Source organism: Aythya ferina, assembly GCF_964211825.1.
Source record: "Aythya ferina genome assembly, chromosome: 1".
In the NCBI taxonomy this organism is placed as follows: Eukaryota; Metazoa; Chordata; class Aves; order Anseriformes; family Anatidae; genus Aythya; species Aythya ferina.
Genome location: NC_140296.1, coordinates 97,412,101 through 97,433,906, shown reverse-complemented (window position 1 = coordinate 97,433,906; position 21,806 = coordinate 97,412,101). Strand labels below are relative to the sequence as shown.

At 39.6% G+C, this 21,806-nt stretch overlaps 1 protein-coding gene across 9 annotated transcripts in view; it reads left to right on the top strand.

Annotated features, from left to right (window-relative positions):
- NRIP1 (nuclear receptor interacting protein 1) overlaps positions 1-21,806 on the top strand; it is a 146,311-nt gene that overhangs the window by 56,248 nt on the left and 68,257 nt on the right. For 3 of the 9 annotated variants that reach the window (XM_084511792.1, XM_084511790.1, XM_084511793.1), the window contains exon 3: positions 18,428-18,512. The gene's annotated coding sequence lies outside the window, so the exon portion shown is untranslated. Of the gene's footprint in view, positions 1-11,631; positions 11,776-12,414; positions 12,538-18,427; positions 18,513-21,806 lie in introns of those variants that run through there. The other 6 variants (XM_084511794.1, XM_084511795.1, XM_084511788.1 and 3 more) reach the window with 5 other exon arrangements.

Sequence of the window (21,806 nt, the reverse complement as noted above, 5' to 3'; positions counted from 1 at the left end):
GTATTGCTTTGAAAAATCCTTGACTTCTGTCACTCTGAAATTGCTTGAAAATTTTTCTAGCCTAGGAACTAAAAAGCAATTAGAAATTTAAAATAAATTCCCAAAACAAAGAATGTTGCCATTTTAATTACATTATAACACTGTAATATGAGGTTAACACTTACAAAAATGAATCCTGTACCCTCAGTCTATTACCTCTAAGCGATTCTCATTTTCACATTAATTTTTGTAGGCTCTCATCTAAATTAAATACTTTTCAGCTATGTCAGTTTATCTCTATACGTATTCTCATTACAGCAGTCACTAGAGCCAAAGTATTTTAATCTTCAGTATAATCCCTGTAGGACCATATTCTTAGCTACAACTTTTAGGGGTTCTACAGCTAGTCTTTAAGAAGTAGCACTCCTTTGTACAGCAGATCTCACCCTTTTAAAGACATTCAATAAACAAGTAAGTTTTGCAGTCTGATTCTAATAATGTAAAGGAGAAAATGCTCTTCATTTTCAGTGGCTAGATAGATAGTCATAAATCCTTCCTTTCCCCATTACTCACCTCGTAATTTCTGCGTTCTTAGGAAATGTTCTAATCACTGTTTTGGTGGGTCTAATTTCTGGTCTTTTCTTAAAAGCCAATTCGTGGGGAAAAAAAATCTTCAAATTTTCAATAAAAAAAAAAAAAAAGATAAAATATTGGTTGTAAAACTAAATCACCAGAAATATTAGTGTTTAAGCTAGATCTCTCTTCAAATCCGAGAAAATGTGCGTAAACCTGAGCAACTACGAGAGTCAGTAATCAACTCATCAGCAGAAATGCATGCCATCAGGAAGGCCAATAGGGTAGGCTAGTAACTCTGCTATGCCAATGTTTCTTACATAAATTATGGTATATTTTCTTGTGGAAAATTTTCACTGACTTCAGTAGCACCATCCAAGTAGTAAGATCCTTGTTTGAGTAAGGTTACCTGAGAAAACAAGCTGCTAGCACTACTGTTGTTTGTCTGCTGGGGTGGTTACATTGGTAAGTAGTTTTGCTTTTATCTTGCTTTTGATTTATTAGTGAATAGTAGAGAATGTTTATTCCAGATTCCTACAAATAATTCAAAAAATAAATAAATTTAAATGGCTTCTTAGCCCTTGGTAGCTGACAGCCAAGCCGTAACTCATCAGAACACAAGAAAAACCTGATGCAGCTTGTGGCATATTCAGGTCCTCACCAGACACAGCTGAACTGTGTCTCTTGGCACTGGTAGTCTGGCCACCCTGAGAGAAGGCCCTGTTGTGTCACACGTGGGTTTCCTTCAGAAGAAAATCAGAGCCTGCTAAGAAACAGCGAATACACCTAGGTTTCATTTCAATATGCAGGATATAGTCAGAGTGCACAAACACCTGGATCCAGGGGCTGAAAAGGGTTTCTGAATCTGCAAGTTTAGATTTGACAAGTCTTTCCAAAAATTATACAGAAGGTAGAGACTTATCATGTTCTCTTGTCAGAGGATATGAGCAGAAGGCCATCACCCAGCATTCATGTCAAAGCTTTAAGAACACGAGTAGAGGCTATGTTGGCTTACAGCTCATTTCTTCTGGAGTCAGTGACAAAGCCTCCATTAACTTGGTAGGATCAGCCCCCTGATGAGTATCTCTTAATAAGTCAAAGTTTGTGGAAAAACTTGGTAGGGCAACAGAAAAAACAGCTTAAATAGACTTTGTGGTGTATTAATAACCACTGTGAAAGAGTAGCAGGTATGAATAGTGTGTTATTCTGTACAATAGACTGCCCTGGATACAGAATTTTCTATGCAAAATGAAATTTGATAATCGGTCTCATCATTGGATTGACAAGCTGGGCATTAAAATAATCCTAGTCTAGGGAACGTAAAAACATAAATGAGTAATAAGCAAAGCACATTTATTTCAACTAATAATAGGAAGCCTTAATCTTTTGTCTGCAATAATGAAAGAAGAGCTCACAATCAAAAACAGCATAAGGTTTTTAACCAATGAACCCAGTTTGAATTTTAAAGATGGGTTAGAAGTTCAAGTGGGTTTGGGTGGATGGCATGAGCCAGCCATGAACAGCTCTGTTTTGTTTGATTTTAAGTGAAGAAAATTGATGCTTGTAGAAGCTTTTGTAGTCACCAGCTTGTCAATATGGTAATAGTGTAGTTTGAAATTGCTGGTTTGGTTGACAAATAGGTCTGTGTCTTGTCGGCATAGAAATGAAAACCAGCATCAAGCCAATGAATAATCCTGTGTACAGGCAGCTTTGGAATGCTGAATATGAACAGGGCTAAAATGGAGCCCTACAGAGCACAAGAAATAAATGCTCTAGGAGAAGGACACAAATTACCCTTGAAAATATAATGCAGGTAACTGTTGGATAAATATGATTTAAGCCAATTTAGAACTGTGCCAAACAGGAAGATAAAGTCCCTCAGGCATTCAAGAAGAACATTAAGATCTAGCAAAATGAGAATAGCTGTAGAATGAGAACCTGTCTTTTGGAGAAGGTTATGTCTCATTGCTGTGTTGCTGAAAATTTTAAATAGTAAAAAAAACAAACACCTAAAATATAGAAATTTTATTCTGAATTCACTGAAGACAATGGCAAATCTTTTACTTACATTGGTGATACTGGATTATGGGGATGTAAAATGAGACAGTAATTCACTAAAGGATTTTATGCTTTGTGTTGTACATTGATGTAGCTTTTTTTTTTTCAATATAGAAAACACACTTTGTATGTGGTGTTGCATTTCTTGCATTTTTTTTTTGATTCCAGCAACTAAGTAATGCTTACCATTACTAGTTTTCACTAAAGCCCTGAAGAGACAGCAAAAAAGTCTATTAAAAATCATAATAATTTGGTGAGACGTTTTGCAAATTTGATTTTTATCAATTTTTAAAAATTTGAGAAAAGATTTGTATAGGTTATTTTTTAGCTTCTGGTTTACAGGTTTTCTTTCTATCAGAAGTGTTCTAGCAGAACTGGAAAATGTTGCTGAAAATGTTCATTGATATTTCAACTCACAAGGAAGACACAGGGGAAAGAAGGAAGGTATACCTTTACCAGAACCTTTAACAGAACAGATGTACAGTAGAAGCAAAGTTTGAGTATCTTTGTCTTTTTTGTGATATGGAATAGACAAAATCCACCCATCATTTTAATTAAACAAACAAACAAACAAAAAACCAAACAAACACATTTCTCTTGGGGGATAGAAGGTGAGAACTGGGAAAAAGCTGGAGAGTCATGGCAAACAATTACATGTCTTCATGTCATGATTTAAACTGTGTTTTTTATTCATAAATCCAAGTACTGGATATTGCTGTAATCACAGTAGTCTCTGAAACTGGGAAAGAGAATTTCAGTAGAGAATACTGAGGGTCATAGCACAGCAATTTGTTTCTGCCTTTTCCTTTTTTCTATAGAAATGAAATAAATAAAATCTATTTGCTGTCAAAGGAATAACTCTAGAAATCACGTGGAACTATTTGTTTAAAAAATCAAAAACAATAACAATAAAAAAAACACCAAGAATTCATCTAAATTGTTGCATCATATTCTAAAATCATTTACTAGCTCATTTACTAGCTTTCTTAAAGCACCCATATGAGCAACATCAATCAGATAGCAAGAGTAGCAAATTACAAATAACTAGCATATAAAGTGATTTTGGAGAACTGAAGAAATCTTTATGGATTTAATTAATTTTTCCTATATCAACCTAGCAACTTTAACTGCTAGGTATATGATAGTATTTGTCAAGTGTTTGCATTTTCAGGAGTTGAAATCTGCCCTTGCCAAACCACACACAGACATTTATCTTTGCACATATATTTTTCAACTAACATTTTTCTATGTTTCTGCTAGGTAAACAGTGCTACTGACCAGTAAAAGTTAGGAGGAATATAGAGGGCAAAACATTTTAGACGATACTTGTAAGGAGTCATGTGAGTCCTTACCCTTCTATTAAGAAAGTTGGCAATAGTGCTGAAGAACTGATGTAACAAGGGTTTAGATGTCATATATGTTAAAGAAGGGATTTTAGAGAGGGGAGTAATTTTAGATAGTGTTCATCAGAAAAATGTGAATCCATTTATATATTTTATGTGATGGAGGTATTTTGCTTACACAAAATAATAATAAAAATGATTCACAGCATCAGGTTAGACAAAATTCAACTTGAAAACATTTTTTTTTGCTGCTTGATGATCTGATTCCTCAGAGCTGCATCTGTTAGGCTGGGCAGGAAACATGGAACAGGAATTCCTAGGCGTACAGACTCCTCCTTACTCTGTAATAAGGCTTCCATGTTCAGGCTTTTTGTAGTATTTTATCAAGAACAGTATTAAAATCCTGTCTTTCCACCTGGGAAATTGCACAGTGGGCAATAATTATAATGTTGTAGGACTTTGAATGTTGCTTCTCAGTCCAAATAAACATGAAACAACCCTTTCAAATTTTTCACAAAATGTAATTATTTTTTTTCCACACAAGCTTATCCATTAAAAAAGTTACTTAGCCATTGTAATGCAGCAGAATGGATGTTGTTCAAATGAAGAATGTAACGCAGAGATTTTCTGTGCTGAGTCATCACAATTTGTAATGAATTCTCTTCTCCACAGAAGATGTTTTCATGTATGCTTTTTTTTAATTACATCATTACCCAAGAAAAATAAAAGATGCAATCATATCAAAATCAAAATTATTCATATAACATCGGTTTGTACTATCTGCTTTTTGTATATGGAAGTATGCCATGTTCTTACTCCCTCGTTTTCAAAGCAAGAGTAATCTTGAGTTCTTTAAAATATATATAAAAAGTAGCAAGAGAAATTTCCCACCTCTATGAAAGGGTTGTAACTTATGTGAAGATATTTGTTGCTATCTGTTTTATGGTGAGTTGAATCACTCTTTAAAATCTGCCAGCTTTACGTCACGTGTGAAATAATGGTATGATGATCAACAGCATCAAAGCTGGATTTTTTACGTATCTAACATTTAGTGAAACTAATGTCTCATAATAAAACCTAGATATTTGTATGCTAATAAAACTATGCAAAGAAATATAGTTGGATCAGTTACAAAACCACAACTAATTTGATTCTGATAAACTAATCCCATAAAATACATACAATAAAAGTAAGAAACTTATGTATGAGCACAAGACCCAGTGATTTGAGTTCCTTAAATTTTTGGATGCACAATTTAAATAGATTTTCCCATTAGGCATCAGAAGGTAAACAGAACCAGTAATCACTTGTGACTAAATCTGTGACATTAGGTAGGTAAGCAGAAATTTTCTTGAAAATGTTTAATCCTTAAGAACTGGGACCATCTTTCCCAAACAGTCACTTTTTAGATACTTAATAACAGAAACCAGATTTTTTTTCAGTATTTCTTAACTCATTACCTTTCAGAAGTCTTTTACGAATGACGTTATAAAATGGTGCATTGTAGTCCATGTATTTTTGCTTTCCATTATGTTTATGTGATTTCTGAAACTGGTTGAGCATAGGTTTTTCCAAAACAATATTTTTCCTTTTCAGTATGACACAAGCATATGATAAAGACCTTCTGTAGTCCTGAATTCCAGTAATCCTCTGAGGCCTCTTTCCTTCACTTCTCCCTCCCACTCTCATGTGAAAAAAAGAAAGAAAAAAACAACTAGCAACTCAGAACAAACAAACAAACAACAACAACAAAAACAAAACAAAACAAAACATTACAGACAAATGGAAAAGATAAGATGCTACTTTGGCACTTAAAGCACTGCTTCTGTATTATTTCGTCAATAAAAGTCCATTTTTCTGAGGTATGAAGGATGTGACTGAGCAGGCTAAATTAATTCCCCTGTGTCATTTCAGAATGGTGATAATGTCCAGCATATACATACAGGGCTGGGAGCTGGGAGAGGCAGGCACTTTGATGAGGCAGCTGGAGGCCAGGCTGTGTGTAAGGTATATAAGATGGCACCAGAGGCCAACAGTCCTTCTCCTGTTTTCCAGAGTAAAAGTGAAAGCAGTCACCATACCACTAGAACAGGGGAAGAGCATCTTCTCCTCCGCTGTAACTGAAATCAGATAAAATAAATCTGGGCTTGCTGGTTTTCCTTTTATTTGTTATTAGAGAAAACAGTATTGTTTTTCTTCTAAAAGGAGAAAAAGAAATATAAATTAAAACTCTGACTTTGTTACTCAAGTAAGTGTTTCAAGTTAGTGGCTTCCATGGCTTCAGTGTATTAAATAACTTGCATCTTATGCTGTTGTTTTTTCCATGAAACCTCCTCTTGTTCATAAGCTAATATACGGGCAGGTAAATATATTGATATAAATACACCAGATATGCTGTTTAACTTATCACAGCAATTTAATTTACTTGAGTCAGAGCACTTAAGATCATTCGTACTGAAGAATATAAGAATTTTAAGATGTAATTAAAATGTTCATCTGTTGTAAAAAAAAAAAAAAAAAAAAAAAAAAAAAAAAAAAAAGTAAAAAAGTACCTGTATTATTTTTAAAGGCAACACATAGGACACTTTAGTTTCTCTTTTTTATCTGCTTCCTAATGGTCATTTCTAGAACTCTGTTCCACTGCAGTATGGTACTGGCTGCCTGTTCTCCATATGTATAATTTGTACGTACTGTTCATTTTATCTTGGAACATACTGTTTCAACAACATGGTTTGTGTCATCATGAGAACCACGACAAAAGGTTATCCAGATTTTGTGATAGCTGGCCAGAAAAATGGTGCTGGTGACAACAATATTGTACTGACAGTAGCTTCTAAATGCTGAGTCTCAGAGAAGGCAAGATGCTTCAGTTATTATTCAATTCTTTATTGCTGACATTAGGAACATGTTTGTCAAAGAATGGAGGAGAGAGAAGCAGGAACATGAAGTCTGAAGGGACCTGCATGGTCAGAATGGTTTCAGCTACACACATATCCTTCTCAAATGTTATCTTTGCAAAGTTGTTGACCCACAAGTAGTATGAGTATTTTCACACTGACTGTTACACCTGCTCTCCTGGTACTTCCTTGTGTGTGTTTGGAAGTGGTAACTCTAGGCAAGGCTACCCATTTTCTGGACATGCCTTCATGCTATCAGTAATGAGTGACTCATCGAAGGAACATTCTCAAAAGTGTGTTTTTCATTGTGCGAGTGGGATGAAATTGCAGAAAATTCACAAGTACAGGATGTGTTCTTCTGGCTAAAAACACAAGTCTTTTATTCTGGTAAAATGCTAACAATTACTGTAAAGTAGTCACATCAACTTAACGTACACCACTTTGATTCTTCCATGAAAGGTGTTACAGGGGCTGAAAGTAGTGTTTATTTCCTGCCAGAAAATATAAGCCCCAAAGTGCCAGTTCCTGTGTACTGTCGAAAAATGCACACAGACATGCACAAGAAATGCATATGGGAAAGTAAGCCTAACCCTATTTCATGCCTCAGAACAGATACGGTACGCTAGAGGCATGGCCGAAACTAACCAGATGCTGCAAGCATATGACTCCTTCATGAGAGCTTATATGTTACAGCTGTCTTTAAATGTTTTGTAATTGGAAAGACTCTAGCATCTGGTCCTTTGCTTATTACTCTTAGATCAAATAGTCATGATCTGAAGTCTACTTTTAAAAAACGCAGAAAGAACAAAAAGAACTTGAGGTGCTAAGGGTAACTAAGTGAAATGACCTGCTTCAAAGTACTTGCAAAAACATAACTAAACAGTGTAATTAAAAAAAAAAAAAAAAAAAAAAAAAAAAAACAAACCACAAACAAAACAAAACAAAACAAAAAAACAGAAAACAACTCCAGGAGGAAATTATATGAATTATGTAAGCATGCTGATATACTTATCATTTTAAATATAGATAAATTAACTTTTTGATACAGCATACTCACGTTTGATATCTTTCATTTTTACGAAGAGTACATTACTTTTTGTTTTACATGTAACTAAATTCCACCTCCCCTGGCAGCAGACTTGCTGCTGTTGTGAACAAAATGGGACATGTGCTATATAGTATGCCCTATAGAAGCCATCACTCTGTTCCAGTTTTTCTTCTGATACGGTTCCCACAATACGGTTCCCACTCATTTCAGTTTCTCCTAGATAGTACCACTGAAAAAAAGGAGACTTTTCCTACTACTGATTCATGCCTGAACGCATGAGGAGGAAGCTACAACTTCAGACAGAGGAGGAAGTTACAACTAACACTTATTTAGGCAAACTTCCTTTGAAGTCAGTTATCGAATAGTGATGATTTTGTGTACCTTTTTTTTTTTTTTTTATTATTGTTATTATTTTGTGTGCCTACATAAACTCTGGAATATTAGGTGATTTAATGCTCTGTGAAGGTACCTTCCAAACAGTGGGTAATCTGACATATTACGTGAATTGAACAAGGCTGAGTCAAGGATGGAATTTCATTATTGGTCTATGTAAGTCTGGCATAGTATTTTTAGAGTAAGACTTTGTCTGTAAATGAATTTCAGTAAAGCTAGCTAGCTTTTCAACCATGTTCCAAGCCTTTCACATCATGATTAGATGTCATAAAGCAAGGCCTTAATTATTTTGATTGAAAAAGGTAGTTTCAGAGCCGCTAGTTTTTTGAGAGGCTAAGAAAATCAAAATAAAAGCAATTGTAGTTCAGCTAAGCTCTTAAAAACACTTTATGCAATTTAAAGATTATATAATTAGCATTAGCATAAAAATGTTTGGGAATCATGTAATAGCATATTTATTTTCTTTTTGAAAATAATATATTTCTTGTTACTGCATGGCACAGACCTATACTTTATTTTTAGCAAGATAAGATAAAGACAATGGTTCATTACTGGAACTGTAATGTTGTTCATCATTCTAAATGAATTATTGTAGCCACCAAGGCAATCAAAGGAAAAGTTGGGGGTAAGTCAACATTTTTATTTAACAATTTTTAAAACAGTCACAAGGATTGATTTTAGAACTGCAAGAATGTAATAATTACAATTGCATTTTGATTTTGCCAGAATCCCTACTAGATCAAAAGCATGGCTTTCTGTCTTGAAATTGATTGATGGTTAGCAACTGTAAAGTGTGTGCAAGTGCACATGTATGTGTATTATTACATATATTTATAAAAATAAAAAGAATTGGTTCACTGTTATTACCAAATGTGAATTTATGACTAAAAAAACATGGTAAGAGAGCTACAGGCCTGTAATTCTAGGATTGATTTCTAACATAACCCCTATAAATATAAAATTCTTCCAAGACCAATCCAAAACCAGTATGTTTTCCTGTCATAATTGGCCTTCAATTTATAGATGATCTTATAATGAAAAATTTCCCTTCAAGAATTGAAAGGATGTCTCCTTCTGTGACGTCTATAGCAAAGAGAACTTATAGGCACCGCCCCCAGGTAGTGGATAGGTAGGTGCATTGGTAGACGTGCATCTTTTATGCTTGGAGAGTGAGTGTGCATTAAAGTTTGGTTGAAGACTGCAGAGAAAGAGCCAACAAATACACATCAGCACTTTGATACTTCTTGAGAGAAGCATTGTGTGCTGCAGTATTTTCTTCACTTGTACAGAGAATTTATTTCCTAACTTTGTTTTGATTCTCATACTTTGGGTAACTGTAATGGGCAAAATTTGATGTGATATGAATCTTAAGGGTTGGAAATAATCTGCTAAATCAATATATAGCATTGTTTGATACAATCTCAGTTGATTGTATTATATAGAACTTGTTTCCTCAGCCAACTATATTTTATCTAACAAAACGTATTTTAACAAGTATTTCACAAAGATTTTTTCCATTACCTGTTCAAGATTCCTCGTTTTGTAGGTCTCTCGTCTATGCAATAAGTTCCCTAAGGTTAAGAATGAAAGAGGTCTCTACTACAGACATTTTTGATTGAAATTGCAGCTAAACTGCTGCAGTAATGAGAATATTTCCTTTCTCCTAGACAATTCAAATAAAAATAAATAAATAAATAAATAAAGATCATTTATTTGCAATGAGAATTTGCTAATGGTGCTACTATGGAAATGAAGAGCAAAACTCATTGTTTTACTGGAAGCACGATCAGGCTATGTTGTGAGACATTCCCTCAAAGAAAAAGAGACTGTCATGTATATATAATGTGACACGCAGCAGCTTTAGAAAATGCTGCTGCTTTTCTGGAAAAAAGTGGTTAAAAACACATGATGATGAAGTTAACCTAAATCTTTCATTGGCTTACAAAAAATAGGTCAAGTAGTGCATTACTCGCTCCGCTGTAAGCCTGTACACAATCCGTGCATTCCAAAGCAAAAGAGGTTTTGCTTCACATTCCTACATCTACTTTCAGTCATGATATCTGTAAGCTAAAGCACTTGGCTTTTCACAAGCATGACTCCCTTTTGCTTTCTTTAAAGTGGAAATTCATACGTTCTTTAACGGTACTGTTTTTTTTTTTTCTTTTTTCTTTTTTATTTTTTCCTGAAAAGATGTTTGAGTGTACCACTTGTAATTATTTTATGTTAGTTTTAGAACTAAAATACTGGCATATGTTGACACAGATACTATCGCACAGTTCATAGCCGATTCGTAAACAAATTTGCTTCTCCGTTTCCAGTCTTCAACTTCTAACAGAAACAAAGTATCGTGATGTGTCTCCATGTCAAACAACACGCGAAGCGTCGAGGGCTTGTTTTAAACACGGGCACTGCAGAGGCACATGGATGATGTGGCTGGGGTCACGCACTTTTTTGGCAGTCTAGCCTCAGCAGCCAAGCCGGCTGCGTGTCTCGGGGCTCTCCCACTCCTCCTCGGCGGGCACGGAGCCTGGCGGCAGAGCAGCCCCCGGTGCAGCCCCCTCCGCTGAGGCTGCCTCCAGGCCGCCGTGGATGCCACCCACCAAGATGGAGGCCGCCTCTTCTCGGAGCCTCTGTCCCGTGCCGCCCGTTCCGTGGTTACTGACACGGGGCCACCAGCCCCGGCTCCCCAAATCCGCCCTTTTTTTTGGGGGGTGCGGGCAGCTGCTGCCTCCCCCGTGGCACATCCCGGCCCCCAGCCGAGCACCCCCCGGCTGGAGGCCGCGCTCGGGGCGCCGCAGGCCGCGAGGGCAGGGCCGCGGGGGGGCGGCCGGGGGAGGCTCGGAGCGGAGCGGGGGGGGGGAGGCCGGGCCCGCTCCGCCCCCGGCTCGTCCGGGAGCCGCCGCCGCAGGTGCCGGGCGGGCCGCGGGAGGCTCCGAGGGGAGGGGAAAGGGGGGGTTGTTGGGAAGAAGAAAGAAAAAAAAGAAAAAAAAAAAAAGAAAAAAAAAAAAGTTTCCAGCTGATGCTTTTGGGAGGAAAGGTGGAAAATGCTAGTCCTGAGCCGGCAAGAAGCGGTAACCACGGGAAGCCCCTTCCCCGTTATTTCCCGCTTCGCGAGCACGGGGCCGCCGCTCCCACGTTGGCGGCCGGGGGCTGTGAGCCCCGGCCGGGCAGGGCTGGGCTGGGCAGGACTGGGCTGGGCAGGGCGGGGGTGCAGCCTCCATCCCTGCCGGCCTCCCTCCGTGCCGGCCCGCGGGCGGGGTGAGAGAAGGGTTAAGAAACTTGGCTGAAGAGATGAATGGCGCGGGAGGGAGGAGGAGGAGGAGGAGGAGGAGGAGGAGCCGGGCTGCGCCGCGCCGGGCGAGGTGGAAGGCGGGGAGGATCGCGGCTGCGGGTTAGGCTTTGAAAGTCAGCCTCGCAGGCATTGCAGCAGAGCCACGAACCGCGCAGGGGAGCGGCGCCGCGCCGGGCTCGGCTCGCCGCGTACGTGCGGGGGGTCGGGGGGGAGCGGGGCGGCTGGGCTCGGCTCGGCTGGGCTCGGCTCGGTGCCGTCCCCGGGTCGGGGTCCCCGCGGAGCCGGGCTCGGCGCTGGGGGAGGCCGGGCGCCGCGGCCGTGCGGCGGAGGCGGGGGGGGGGAGGCCGGCGGGCAGCGCTCGGGAGGAGCCGCCGCGGGGCGGGCGGCGCTGCGTGTGCAAGGGGGGAGGGTGCTGGTGTCCGTCCGTCTGTCTGTCCGCGTGTCTGTCCGTGCAGCGCTGCCGGGCGGCGGCGGGGAGCGAACAATGCCGGGGTGAGCCCGGCGAGGGGTGGCCGCGGCGGGGACGGCTTCCGGGGGGGTCCCCCCCCTTTACGGGGTCAGCTGGAAGTTTGGGGGGCTTGGGGGCGGCGTGTGAGCGAGGGGGGGACCCCGGCTTTTACAGCCCCAGCGCTGGCTGGGGGGAGACCTCCGGGGTCGAGGCCAGGGTCGGCGAAGCTCCGCCCGGGGCAGCGCCGAGGCCGGCTGCTGCCTCCCTTTCTCCCTCCCTTTCTCCCTCCCTCCCTTTCGGTCCCGCCGCCCCCCGCCCAGCCCCAGCCCCACCTGCGGGCACCCCCCGCCCCCTTTCCCCTGGCCGCCGGTCGGGGCGGCCGCGGGTGCCCCCGCAGATGCAGCCTCATCGCCGCCGCGCCGGCCCCGTGGGGACGTCGCTGTTTCCCTTCTAGACTAAAGGTTACTTTTCCTGGCGTGTTTTCCTGTCCCCGAAGCCCTTTAAAGGTGATTTCTGCCTCTCCCCCTCCCCGCGCCGTCTCCCTGCGGAAGGTGCTGGAGGCGGCTGTGCTGTGCGAGTGCCGCTCGGTAATTAACTGGGAGCAAAGGGAAGCCCGAGGAGACGCGGGGTCAGAGCGTGGGCAAAATGAGGGGCAGCGCCGTGCCCCTGCTGCACCCGGTTTGTGCCTTGCTTGTCTTCTTGTGGATTCCAGATCCACAGCGTTTTAACTGAAAGGAGACTCAAGCTGAAATGCCTGACGCGTGTTGAAAGTGTGTAGAAAACGGGGGAATTTATGGCTTTGGCAGTGTGCTGGTGTTAGGAGAGCTGAAGTGGAAGTTGTCCCCTTTTGCATGGTCTTTCTGTAATATGGAGACCGTACCGCTCTGCATTTCGTCTAGGGGGACCTGCCTGCGGTGCCTGAGAGCTCCTTGGCTGATCAGAATTTAACTGAGTCATGGCACAATAAATGTTTAGAGATGTTACAGAGCTTTACTTAAAAAAGCGTGCAGAACTAGCCTACAAAGAGCCATAGGGAGGAAAGGTGGGGTATCCCTGAGCGAGAGCTGGAAACCTTTAATAGTCCAACCTGAAGCGTTGCTCGTGGGCCTGGCTGAACACGCTAGAAAGTGACACATTAAGAAGCCGTATGACACAGGCTTTCTGAGCTGGGAGTATTTTGTGGTTTAAATCTGATCTAATGGCATCTGAGTAATTGTTGTTGTACGGGCGACCAGAGCGGACACCTCGGAGAGCAAAAGTTCTCATTCAGGGCTGTGCTTGGGCAGATCTGTGACTTCTGCTGTCTGGGGCATTTGTCTTCCCAAACTTGTGGTTGAGAAGGGCTCTCTTGTTATTTTATCAGCATTTGTATGGCCAGGGATAGTCTATAAGGCAAGACGGTCAGTTTTTTATGAGTTAAATGCATGTTAAATGCATTGTTTGTGTGTGTGCAGGTGTGTGTGTGTGTGTGTATATATATGTATGTGTGTGTATATACATGTACACATACACAGGTATACGTTTTGTTGAGCAGGAAGGAAGAAGTAACAAGTAGTGACTGCGTGTTTTAGGCTGGGGTGAAAATTGACCTCCTGTTTGACTGGCGTGCAGTTCTGAGTTATCTGATGAGGGAGATCTGTCAGTGGCTTTAAGATTTTTCTATATTGTGTATGCACACAATATAAGATGCTGTCAAATGCCAAACCATGCAGGATGGATGTTTTTTAAATATCTAAACTTGACTGTTGTGTTGTGTTTGTTTTTTTTTTTTTCTCCCCTAGTAGTCTTGGGGTAAAAAAATAAAAATAATAATATATAAATATATATATATATATATATATATAAACAGATGAGAATGTGCTCTTCCTCTTTTCTCTCTGCAATTGTTTCTTCTTCTAAAGTGATAGATAATGCTAAACAAAACTGGTGGGTAAAAATAACAAAAACTTATTATGATCATAGAGACTATGTTGATAAAGAAGCAAACAGATGTTTTTATACTGTAAGCTTAAAAAACATGTGCTTTAAATGCTGGCTGTGTCACCTCCAGCATTTGATAATCAGTTGTGTTTAGGATGACTCCTATTATGTAAAAGACATCCAAGATGCATATATTTCTTAAACTGATTCAGTAAAGGTTACAGGACTCAAACACAGATTAACTTGATGATCATATGTGCTGGTAGGTTTTATTTAACATGGGATTGGTTTAAAATAATTGACCAAGGCTTGCTTTAAAGCTTTATTTTGACTTTTCACAGAGAACTTTTTTTTTCCTCCTGTATTTGAACACTGACATAAGGTTTCTATAATGCCACCTGTATTATTGTTAGCACTGAGAGCACTGTTAATTTTACCAGTGACAGTGCAGCACATTGGTATACTAAAAGATAAACTCCGTTTTGCATTGTGCCGAGCACATGTATAAACTTGCCCAAGGCAAAGCTGGGGAGTTGCATTTCCCACATTCAGCTGTCTTGCTCAACGGTAGTGCTTGATGCCTCGCTGCAGGAGAAGACTTGAAGACTGTAATATTTTTGTTAATTTTAGAATAGCTCCTATGAACCAGCCTGAACCTCAGAACCAAAATGGCTTGCGTTTTTATTCCTGCATGTGAATGTACGGGGATTCCAGAAGGGAGACAGGGAAGACTGTGGGCTTTCTAGCCAAGCACCTGATGTGGGGGCACCGGCCCCAAGAGCGGTGGGGTGGTGGCTGCCCGGTGCCTTTGGGGCTCCGTGATGTGTGGGGTGCATGGCTGAGTTACAGGTGGTAGATGGGACAAACAGGATGCACATCCCATGGACAGGAAAAAGGGCTAAATGCTCTTTTGGGACAAGAAGTGTGGATTTTGAAGTGTAAATCATTACTGCTCAGCAGGAGCTTAATGACAGGCAAGTGGAAAGATAATGCAGGTAGGGAGTGAAGTCTGAACGGGAGGAAGATGTACAAGAGAATATGCGCAAATGGATAAAATGATTAAAAATACAAACTTGACAATCTGTCTAAATAGCCCTAAACCAAAGAAAGAAGGGTAACAGTAATAGCGTTTGTGGTTTGCTCTCTCTTCCTGCGAACAGGCCAACATGATAAGAACAGTGACTAGCTGTATTGGTCTGCCCACAGCACATGTGAGGAACATATTTAACAAGTGCGTGTGACTTATCTTCTGGATATGATGGTGTTCGGGTTTTGATAGTTGCATTTGAAAATACTGAATTAGAAAATTAATATGCTAAGGTTTGCAAGTGATATTTTAACTGGACATCCGTGATCACATAAACTCGCTTGAATTTGATAATGGGAAGATTTGCCTCCAGGAAAATGGGAAGGAAAACTCTTTTGCTAAAGATGAATGCATACATTTTAGTGTTTCTGGATTATTTATTTCAAGTACACTGAGAAATGTGACCAGACCTATATAGCACTTGGAAGAATTAATGTGGTAATTTGTTTGGCTGTCTGTTGCATGTCACTTGACTTAAATGGTTAAAGGAGAACAGAAACTAATATTCCTGTAAACATCTGTGTGGTGCGGAAGGGGAAGAAGCAGTTGCTAGCCATCAGCAGAGTTTGGCCCAAAATAGGATGCAGTCTCTTACTGAAATCGTTCCTGGAACTCATTACTCCTGTTTAATAATTACCTGTCTGGAGAGAAGTTCTGCTTTCACACATTTCACTTCTAAATATCACCATCTCTGGCAAAGAACAATTTTGCTTATAGACAAAATCAGGTTAAAAGCAGAAACTGCTTGTCTTCTCTTAGCTGTGGGTTTCTAAGAGGTTTAGTGTAGAAAAGTTGAGCATTGGGAGAATAACTCGGCAGGCAGTTTCTCCTCCTCTCGAGAAAGAAAGCTGCGAGAAGGTGATCATAACAGATCGGGCAGATGCTGGGTGTAAAGTGTGTGAGTCTTGACTGCACCTTATATTTAAAAACAAAGAAGAGATCATTTAAGTGGCCTAAGAAAGCGCTTAATGAATTTCAGTGCTGAACAGTACAAGACGCATGTCTTGCGGAAAAAACAGTCTTTTAGTTCTGTGTGGCCTTAGGCTGACACTGTTGCTCTGATGGTGATTCTTTTTACGGTGATCTGTAAGTAATCCACAGCTGCTGGCTTCTTACCTCTTTTGTGAAAATGGTGTTGGAAGGGAAAGGGAAAAGACTTCTTTAGTGCTGAAGTGAGCTCAGCCTTCTACAGAGGTGAGAAGAAATGATCAGTCCCATCCCAGGAGATTGTCCTGGCTGCATTTTTAATGTCATCACACATCACATTTTCAGTAACTTATAATAGGGAGGAGAGCAACAATCAGCCACTGAGGTGCACAAACCCAAGTATCCAGCTGTTAAGTTTTTGCAAATAAAATAGTATTCTAGCAAAGAATTTCTCGAACATCATTGAAGAAATATGGATTTATTTTTCTTAGAAAGAGTAAATTCTTTTGTTCTTTTCTCAGAACTCTTACAAACTTTTTGTAGTCACAAGGAACAATACAAAAACATTGCTTAATGCTGACCTAAAGGAAATCTTATTTATACGTTGAACCTTGATGGCAATACAGTGGTGTTCTTTCTTGTTTGCTTGGTTTCTCCCTTAGATAGAAATCTGTCTTCTCATAGAAGTAGGAATACTTAAATAAAAACATCTGTCAGTGGTGGAAAACACTGTCTACATCTATAGTATAGCACAGAACTACTAAAATGAACTATTTTTTCTCAAATATATGTAATCTTCTCAATTTATTGCCTCAATTTATTATGTAAATTTAAAAACACAGCTTCCTTCTGCTCCAAGGGTGTTCTGCTCTTGTCCCTCTCTTCTTTGGTCACAGGAGGCTCCATCATCCAGCTGACCTGCTCTTTCAGTCAAGTGGGGCTGGAAAGACTTCTGAATGATGTTTATTGCTGCATTTGTCACTGTACCTTTGTCACTTCTCCTTTTATTTTGACTGCAATGGTGACTTAATCTCTCTCTTTTTTTTTTTTTTCCCCTACTTAAATTTGAATGTTGAGACTTCTATTGTTCTGTGGGACAAATTGACTTTTTTTAATGATGTGTTTGGGGGAAGGATCTGAAATAGTCTCTGCGTGTAGTATTTCAGGGTATTTACTTTTTTTTCAACATAGCGGATCCACTGCTTTTGTTGGATCTTGATGTTGGCAGTAGCCCAGTGCGCTTCTGTTTCACTGACCTTAAATCTTTGAATAGGTTGGCTTTGGATGATGAGCCTTCTCTCAACACCTGTATCTCTTTTCCCAGGTAGTACGTTACAGTAGTCAGAGTCAGATGTTTTCTCTGAACTGACTGCAAAGCCCAAATGGCTTTGCAGAAGTGGGCAATGCTATAAGCTGCCTGCAAAGCACACGATTTTCCCCCTCTACTCTACTGCCCCAGTAGCCATCCTTGGAGTCCTCCATACTAGAGAAATCCTGTGTTTAATTCTTCTCTTGTTTGTAGGCTTTGTGAGAACAGAGGCTAAAAGTGAGGAAAAGAGAAGGGGAACCCTCCCTGTGCCAAATGAGAGAAGGGCAAAATTCTGCAAAACCAGGGAGAGAGTCTGTTTTTGTTATTTTATTTTATTTTTTTGTTTTATTATAATTAAATTTGTTTATGCATAATAAACACGCTGCTTAGGGTGGTAACCTGGAGACAGAGGAGTTAACATGAGCATTATTCTGACAAGCCCTGTTACTGAAGGTTAAGTAGTACAAATAGCAATGATCTGCACTACCTGTAAGTTTGCATCTTTTACCATAAGTTAGAAGTAGTAGAGAAGCGCTGAGAACTTTTAAAGTGGTACTTGTGGTGGATAACATGTTCTAAGTATACTGTTCTACACTATTTAATTCTTGAATATCTCAAAACAAGTGTTTTCATTTCTATTGGTTTGTTTTCTTTTTTTTTTTTTTTTTCTAATTATTTTGTAGGCATTTTGTTCACCAATTATACTATGGTCTCATCTTTTGCTTGTATATATTAAAGGGCTCTTAAAAATACGACTGAGATTTATAGGTGTGAGTCTGAAGTGTTAAGTGGTACTTGCTACGTAGGAAGGAGGGCTTTCATGTCATGGTTGTTTTTTGAATAAAATGAAGAAAAACAGGACCGTGGCTTTGAATCAAAGCTGAACATGGACTTTGTTCTTGCAGAAATGCTCTCCAATTATCTAGACAATACAAGTATAGGTGATGCAAGTTATTTGTAATTGATCTACAAGCGGTTCTATTTGGAAAACTTTGGTTTCTGATGTTTTGAGCTACATTTTTATTTTGAAATAGAAACATTAAAAATAAAACATCCCTTATTGTTACGCTAATAATGAAAAGGTAGACATAGATTGGAAGAGGAGAAATTGGTATGCAGTTTTTCATAGGACAATTTTTGTTTCTTCTTTCAGGTGAAGCATAGAATTGGTGAGGAAGAAAATTAATGCATCCTTGGACTCCTGAAGGAAGAACCTTCCTGATGGGACCACTTTCAAGGTAAATGATTTGTTTCAATTGTATCCCTTGTTTCTTCAGTTTTGGGTTTCTTCTTTGTCTTGCCAAATCTGTCATACAACTTTCTGTCCTGTACGAGTCTTTTTAAGACTACAGTATATTTTAAAACAGATGATTTTCAGGATAATCCCTGTCTTTTAATGTCAGGCTTCCTTTTTTCTTAAAGTGTGTGCTGATTAAAGACCACTAATATTTTTGGTAATGTTTGAATGTTTTATATGGAATTTGCTGGTAGAAAACCTGAAGATTTAGCCTACTTGTTTTGCTTTAGATTTGCTTGTAATTTCAGAGTGAAAGAAGATTAAATAAAACTTGCGTTACAATGTTTTATTTTTTTTGAAATAAAACAGATCCAAGTTGAGCTTCTGTGGCAAGGGACTGTCACAGTAAAATCATTATTAGATATTACATTACAATGGCTTGCAGACATTTAACACCACTGTCATTTTGTTTGTATGTGCTCCCTTGGTTCCCATTTTCTAAATCCTATTTTTCTGTGATGCTAGGGAATAATTCCCCAAGTGTTGTCCAGTGATTGCTTATGTATATGTACTTTGGTTTGTGAGTAATTTTATTCACTTGAGTAGCCCCACTGTACTCAGTGGGCCTTACATGCATGCCTAAGAACTTGAGAATGCTGATGAGCATAAAGAATATAATTTGGGCATGTAATGGTTGACAAGCAGTTGTTGTTTTGTTTCTGGTCTCTCTTAGGACTCATTTGTGTTGCCTCCAGTGGCAACTTTTGGGAGCATTAGTAAGGAAGGCCTAGAACGCTGGAGGCAGTCATATCAAATCCTAGCCTGAAAAATTTCAAGCATACCCACTGTAATGATGCAACATATATAGCATACTCTTCCTGTAATAAATGTGTTGTTTGACTTCATTTTGAGTATAGAATTGGTTTGAGCATCCGTAATAGTCAACCATAGTGAGATCATCGGAAAATGTTTGTACTTTTTTAAATTGGGGAACTCTGGATTTATCAAAAAATCCAGATAATCCAGGTGTTTTGGAAATAAAGGTAAATCAAAATGAGGGATCCGTTTCTTTTTCTGTGATGCTTTCTGTTTGACTCAAAGTCTAACACTGCTATAGTGCTTAGTTGTCTGAGCAATTGTATTTACAGGGAAGTTAACTGCATTATTTGCTGATATCAGAACTGGTGAGATAGACACTTGGAATTAGAACAAAATTAATAGTTATTTACAACTTCACAGTTCTTGTGGTCAGCAAGAGATGGTTTCTTAAACAACCCTGATACTACTTAATAGACAGTGGCTTTTGTGGCAACAATGCTTTTGAAATGTTTCAGGTCTTCAAAAATAGCTAAGTAACTGAAAGCTTTGTTTCAAATTGTTACCTGTGTTTAAAAGTCATTCTATTCAGAGTTGCAAGAGTCTATGCTGTGAATTAGGGTTTTGCACTGTGTGTATCAGCTTGTCAGTAAGGTGATTAAGCTAATGATTTGAGGAAAATGTGTCTGTCAGTGCATAGGTGTCTGGTACTTTTGGCAGAGATGGCATTCCTTACTCCATTTCTAACCAGCATTATATTGAAGAATACCTGTCTTAGTATACAACTTTGGGTTGCGTAGTGTTGTACGGTTTTAACATGGAGCACAGTGGTTGTCTTGATTAGAGATTGTTTTTTTTTGTTGTTGTTGGTTTTTTTTGATTATTTTGTTGTTGTTGTTGTTTGTTTGTTTAAGTCATAATTCTAGGCCACTTGGATTCCCGCAGAAAAGTACAGCTTTGCAAACATTACTGTTGGTCTGGCTGAGGCTGTGTAAGCTTCAGGAGGGTTGGTCTGGCTGACGCTGTGTAAGCTTCAGGAGGGGAAGGCGACTGCCTAGATGTTGTCTAAATGTGAGCATACATCAAAGAAAAGTCTGCCTCATTGAGCTAAAATTTATAAGCTATGTTCAAGTTTATACAGATACACAATTTTTACATGAAACTTCAAAAGATGTAACTTATAAAAAGATACAGATGAGGATTAAAAACTTGGAGTAATTATAACTATGCTGTCAAAAGAACAAGGTGGTGACTCAGTGTGAGTGAGGCTGGCAGAGGCGGCCCTTAATTGAAGAAGAATTGGTCACTATAAACTGATTGCATTTTATTTTTAATGATAGGTTTCAGAGAACAGCAAATGAGTGTAGTGTGATCTTTACTGATAGCATGCTTTTTCCTTGTTGGTTAAAAAAAAAAAATAAAAATAACGAAACCCTGAGCATATGAAGTTGCAAACAAAACTTTCACTTTTCTTTCCTTTCCCCTCTAAAGAGGAAAAGAAAGACTACATGGAAGTGAAAAGAACTGTGCTTTTGTTGCAAAGCATTTGGGTGTATTTGTCTTTGGGAATTAACGTAGGTGGTGCTTCTGTTATGTCAATCTAAAAAATTGGTGAAGGGATGGGTAACTTGCAGGGTGGAGATGTCCCTCATTCTCCCAGTGGCTTGGCATTTAATATTTTACAGCAAACTTTTTAGTTTAACATATTTGAACTTGTACTAGATAGGGTTAATAGGCTAGAACAAAAGGTCAAAGCATGAGGCATTAGGCTTAATTAAGGGAGAGCAGGAGTGGCAGGAGTATGTGACAGTTAAATGGGTTTCCCACAGACTAATGTCTGTTACAGTGCAACCATGCCTCAACTTAAGTGGGTTATTTTGTGCAAAGGGCAGCAGTGATTAGCAGTTTGACATGCCAGACATTTCTGGCCAATCCCATCTGTTTTAGAGGTTAAAAAAGCACACCTTTATGAGCTGATAGATTGATTTGTGTGCCCGTTTGGTAAAGATTACAAGTCCAAGGCCAGTGCTGTAAATGCCAGTTATAGAATATTGTACTTTCTTAGTTGTTCTTTGTTTAAACTGTCAACTGTTTTGTAATGGGGATAACAGCTATAAAAGTGACCGTACAATATGAAAAACATGGCAAGGATTCTGAAGCAAGTGTTTTGAACCAGAAAGGTCTGGGTGGAAAGCTTCCTCATCAGGTCTGTTTTGAATTTTGTCCCATGAGTCTTGGCCATTCTGTGATGCTGTGCTTGGAAGGGGAATCTGCCTTCACGTGCTCCTACCAAAAGTTCATAGCTTTTCTTTATAACCATCACTTTTAATGTATTTGTCCTGAAGTTACCTGCCTCAGTGCTAACAGTTTTTTCAGTTCTTAGCACTGTTGGATAGAAGAGAATCCTCAGTACTTAAAAGGATTCAGGGGTTATACCTGACTTCGTTACATTATCTGTTTCCTTCCTGTTCCATTACTT